The following is a 6,183-nucleotide window of genomic DNA, read 5'->3' on the forward strand; positions in this document are numbered from 1 at the left end:
GTTCATGTTGTGAGTGTAGAGCCAACAGATTAGAAGATAATATGAGTTCATATTTGTATGAACCTTGTATGAACCTTGAGTCAACAGATTAAAAGATAATATGAGTTTCACCCATGTTCAGGGCAGTCCCAGCCCGAGAAGATATATATGTGAATTACTTCCAATTATCAGAGCTCTTGGGACTTGTCATCTCGTAGAGACCAGCGCTGTAATAACTGCATTTAACCAGAAGAAAATAAATCTACATAAAGCTGATTCTTGTTTCCTAAGTGTTACTTCTTGGAGCCTTCAGATAAAAGAACCGGTTGTATCTAAAAAATCGCTTCACCATGTTTGATGTTTGTTGTGGTCGCAACAAAGAGGTCACCATCGTGGTCTCTGCACTGTGCAATGGAAAGGCATACTGTACATGTACTGGGGCCCAGCAGCCCAGGCCAATAGTTGACCAGCTCGCCTGTGTACGGTACCGTTTCTGATGGCAGTGGAATGACGGCATTATCCATGATATCATTAGTAGCAGCAACAAGGAAAGTTAAAGCAAGAACAAAAATGTGACAGTTTACAGATTCTTTATCCCAAAATAAGCCAACTGAACTGTACTTCCATTTGAAAGTTTATTTTCCTGGAGGTCACGACCAATGTTCAGAGGGTTTCAAACTGAATGTGATACTGCACTATGAGCGGCTTAGTGTAAGCCTGAATGACTTTGAACTGTAATTTTTCTGACACGCTTTATATGCTGAACAATAGTCATCTCAGGTCTATTCTTGCACAGTCAGACCTGACTATGCACTTTGTTTCAGTTTTGCAACAATACAAAAAAAAATGTCCACATTTAGCAATTATAAGAATGAGACAGCCATTGCCTGGTGTGTATGTTAGCTACAGTATGTGGCAGAAGTGACATGCAGTAGAATGAGCATAAATAATCATATTTTATTACCAAACATGTCATCTTTTCAAAGTCAAGACTGTCCACACACATCCTCAGGCTATCTGATGTTCTGCCTTGCAAACTGAAACCTTGGAAGAAAAAACACAATGTGTTCAAGTTGAAGTCTTCAGCAATTTGGCTTTACCAAGCAATGTCTTTGTGCATGTAATATCAATAACACAAACTCATTTCTGTTTCTCTGTCTGCTCAGCCTAACTGTAGGGCAGCTGGGTCTCACAGTGAACAGGGAAGCTCTCTTACAGGACCTTGAAGTGTCCTCAACCAAGACAGGGACTCACAATACAGGACCAGCTCCTAGGAACCTCTTCTGCTGATGACCTTGACCTCTGGCTGCCATATAGAAGAGGACAAGAAGGGACAGAATTTTATAGTGAGGAGCTGAGCACTTGTTTTTTTTTTTTTTGTTTTTTTTATTGTGAACATTTCTTCAGTTGTGCATCTTTCCAACTCTAATCTTGTATTCAATACACTTCAGTTTTTTGTAGTTTGGGCAACCTAGTGTCATCATGTCAAGAGTCTGGGAGCATTACAACATTTCTGAGAATTTCAGTCTTGTAGTTTGCACTGCTGTCCAGCTTTGAGTCCTCATTGTTATTGTGTTTCTGAGCCTTCAATGTCCAACATATCCAGTATGACCATATAACGTCAGTACATACAAGCAATAAGAGCTTGTGCTTATGTTACAAATCAATATGATGAGAAATGATCCCCCTTAGAAATGATCTCACTGTTTCACTGAACTCATCCATGCAGGTTATTTTTGAAACTTTAATGAAACTGTTAGCGTCATCGATCAGAATGGGAGTCTGTTATTATTGTCCCAGACATGAGTTCAGCTGTTCCTCATGGGAGTACAGGAGCCTTCAGGCTGCAGGTTTTCCCAGAAAGCTTTGCTTTGTTCAGCACTAAATCTTAAGAAATATAGGTGGCATTTTTCAAATATCCTAGTACTTTGAAAATAGCTTTTCATTATACAGTAGAAAATGAATCATAACCAGGCACACCTGCAAAAAACTATAAAGAGTGAGAGAGAGAGAGCAGTATTTATAGGTAACACTTTGAACTCAGTGCTTTTTAGTGTTACTGAAATAAATGCTCACTGTCAAAGTTCTTTTAAGCATATTAATTATTGGATTTGATGAGGCCTACATTCAAGTGCTGTACATTGTAACTTTGGTTGGGTAAAGAAGGGTCGAAGACCATAGCTTGTCTTTTTCTTTTTTATTGTGAGCCAGAGAACACACAGCAACCACAGAACACAGGCACGCACTGAACACACTCTAACTCCCAACAAGTCCAAACTATATACCTCCCGCCCAGAGGGGCATTCTGGGAGATCCTGCCAACAGTCTCTACCCTCTGGCATTATGTGGAATCCCGCCAGGTGCTGCTCCTCCCCAACGCTACAATATACTTTTAAAAAAACGGCCCACATCCAGTGCTATGATAGCCATACTGATGCTCCCATGAAAGTGTCCTGCCAGGCTACATTTTCTGAGTCATTAACGCTGTGCCACTGCAGAGCAGGTCGCCCATTCTCAGCAGTGGGGTCAACCAGGAACAAAGGGAACTAAGCTACCCATGAATATACTGCAAGCTTTTTGTTTGCATCCTCTCACTTCTATCATCTCCTCCTCATGCACAAAAATCACTTGCTTTCATTATAGTTTTATAATTATCAGATATGGACAGCTGCAATAAGCCTCCACTGTATCCACATAGTATTGTTTACCTGCATTGCCGTGTTTAAGTGCCCATTTCGGTCAGCATCAACTGTGAGGACATAAACACTCTGAGCCTGCAGTAGGACAGAACTGTTTGGTTAACTCTGTAAATTACCTTGGAGATATGTCTAGAAGTTTGTTTTTTGTTTTTCAAGTAAAAGTGAAACAGCCCTCAAACCTATGCTGATAGGTTATAGCAAGTGTTTAATTATGCATGTGCAAATTATTGTACAATAACACTGGCTTAGTGCAGTGAATCCCTGATTGCCACCACAATGTCCCCAAATAGAGACACTTCTACTATCCTAAGCAACATTAATGACATATGCTCAAATTATTGATGGCAACGTATTTTAATAAAACCTAATTGGATCTATTTGTGGGTTTTTAACCACAATTTCTAGTGTTCACATTAATGGTTTTAATTATCAGATCAATTGCCATGATATTTAATTGTGACATTCCTGGACCCCTCTGGATAAACAGCATTCATTTGTTGGTTCCTTGCCATTTCATCATTTCATCTAGCGCCAGCAGCAGATAAAAATGTGTCTAATGACAGTTCCGTAAGCTAACATGCTACATGCTGTTAATGGAAAATGTCTTAGAAAACTGTTTACACTATGCAACATTAGGCCTGATTGATACATTTCATTTTTTATTTGCTAGAGATTACAGGCAAAATAGTTGTACACTAAAAGGGATGAATGTCAGAGAGGTTAAGATGATTTGCAACATCATCTTATGTCAGCCCACAGAGAAAGACAGCCACATAAAGATTCATTTCTCTTGTTGATATTGTCCCTAAAATGATCAACAACTGGGCATATTTTTTATATGAGCATCAGCAGGTACAGATATAGCCTGAAAATACTAGAGTCTGTATTCTGCCCAGAATGTTTCACAATAACGTTTGTCCCTGGCATATTTTTGCAAGAGCACCAGCAAGATCAGCACAGTTTATGCTTTTACAATTCTGATATCAATGTGGCTCAACCCTGAGTGTATTCTGACCTTTCACAGAATAATAATGAGTTCAGCCGGTGCTTCCTCCTGTGTAGGCACAGTGCTCCAGAATAGTGGAGTTGGTCTGGCAATGGGAGACTGTTCACTCAGATAAAAAGGGACATAGTAAAACTGAAAATCCCTCTCCTCCCTGAATGTGTGAAAACTTGATTTAATACAAAAATACCAAAAAGTTTTGTAAATGTAAAAAAAATTAAAAATCACATATTGTGCCATTGTTTTCTGTAGTTACTTAAGAGTAATTTGGTATAAAACAATAAGAAATTTGTTCTGCAGACATAAAATATGTGACCCAATTATATAGTTGACGTTTTGCACTGCCTATTTGGGGCTAATGCGCGGTAAGCCAGAGATTTGGACACTGGTGGGATCAGCTCCTGTTCCCTCTGCTCTGAGATATTGCACTGACCTCTGCAGTCCACACCCCAAGATTACCTTGACATCTGCTGGGTGGGTTTCAAAAAGCTAATTAATCCCTGCTGACCTGGAGTTTGGCTGTCTGTCCTAAAAGCAGCTCTAGTCTCAGGGTAAAGACCCACTATTGGTCAGCCTACAGCTCCTGTACGGCTTTTTCTTGGAAAAGAGTGTCAAGCTTTTATTTGGACAGCTCAGAGAAAATTATGTCAAAAAATTGCCTCTTTTGGCTGACTTGATTTTTATACCTATTTATGCTGTATGTATATATATTTATATATATACACTTGTTTGTGAGTAGTTATTTCAGAGAATGCTCCACTGCAGTGAAAGTCCACAACTCCCACTTCACATTAACAAGTGTGATTTTCCCAGCTTTGTTTCATGGCTTCTTCCAGCCCACTGAGTACTGAAAACAGCTCCCACCATGAGGCAACATTAATATTAATGACTAATGTTATGCAAATAGAAAATAAAAAAATAAACAGCCAACACATTTGGCAATGTCGCCCCCTAAAAAATGCTACAGGGCTCCTGATGGAGCTTGTGATTTTTCTTCCATGACATTTATAATTGTTAAAGTCAGAAAATATAAATAAATAAATAGATAAACTGAAGGCCTGAACGATATTTCCCAAAGTCCTCAAGGGAAAGTGATATGCCCCTGTGGAAGTATAGTTACTGCAGGTTCAGAGAAGTGTGAATTCTTGAAGATATTTGCAAATGTATTGCTCTAGTTTTCAAGCAGGTGAAGAGCGCCTTGGGCAAAATTAGGTTTATCTGAGCTATGTTTGTGAGGTATCCTGAGGGGACCGGATAACCCTTTCTGTTTGTCATTGCACAGAGGAGTGTGCTCAGCTGTGGCACCAAGGGAAATTACTAGGTTGTTGTCTACATACAAAATACACCTTTGGTTGGTCTTCTGGCAAACATGTCAGTGGTTTTTTGTGCATGTGATAGAGTAAACAGTGCTCTTTGGTGCCAGGGAAGGTCAAACAAAAAGCAAATATGAATATAATTTTCAAAACCTTTGCTATAATTTTATTTGAACAGCCTCGTTCAGATAAAATTTGTGCAGACTTTTTTTGTACAAGATGGATAAAACAAATAATAACCAGCATAAATTTAACTGGGACTACAGTATGGATGGTTTGGCCACATAGGTGACCTATGGGTGGCCTCCTAGTAGAAAACAAACAAGAGGAGCATATGTCTGTGTCATGGAGAACACTATTAGATGTTTGCAGTCTCATCACATGTGTGAGGCTTTGCTTATGTTCTCCAACCTAAACGACCATATTGCTTATCCTTACCCTCATGGTTCACCAACATTCATCGCTCTTATGATCTGGTGTTTAAGCTTAAGAGACTGATATTTGCACTTAGGCTATTTTTATGCAAAACTGTTCACAACTAGCATAATTTTAATGGTAATTTAATGGCGATTTAATTTCAGTAAAAAAAACTATAATTTTACTGGAAGCACTTACACATAGCTGCACACTTAATTTGGTGAGGGTAGAAGATTAGACGAAACCCGCCATGTCAGCATTAACTAGGACAACAACTGCACATGAACTGTGATATCCTGCATAAAAGTCTGATGACCTCAGTCCTTATACTTGGCTTCACTGCATGATGAACACACATAGCAAAATATATTAGAGCATAGCAGGAGGGTTCAAATCAAATCAAATCAAATTTTATTTGTATAGCGCCAAATCACAACAAAAGTCATCTCAGGACACTTTACAAAGTAAGGTCTAGACCTTACTGTTATCAATATTATTACATAGGGAAAACCCAACAAATCCCCCTTGAGCAAGCACTTGGCGACAGTGGGGAGGAAAAACTCCCTTTAACTGAAGAAACCTCCGACAAACCCCGGCTCTTGGTGGGCGGCCTTCTGCCTCGACCGGTTGGGGTGAGTGGATAGAGGAGAGACAAAAGAAGAAAAGCAACAAGACACAACAATCAAACACTGATCAGGTCGATGTGGCTGGTGACTGCTCGTCAGAGACGTAGAGCTCCAGGGCCAGGGCAACCTGCAGAAAGGTACAAGGA

The sequence above is a fragment of the Monopterus albus genome, unplaced genomic scaffold (genome assembly GCF_001952655.1).
Source record: "Monopterus albus unplaced genomic scaffold, M_albus_1.0 scaffold53.1, whole genome shotgun sequence".
Classification (NCBI taxonomy): domain Eukaryota; kingdom Metazoa; phylum Chordata; class Actinopteri; order Synbranchiformes; family Synbranchidae; genus Monopterus; species Monopterus albus.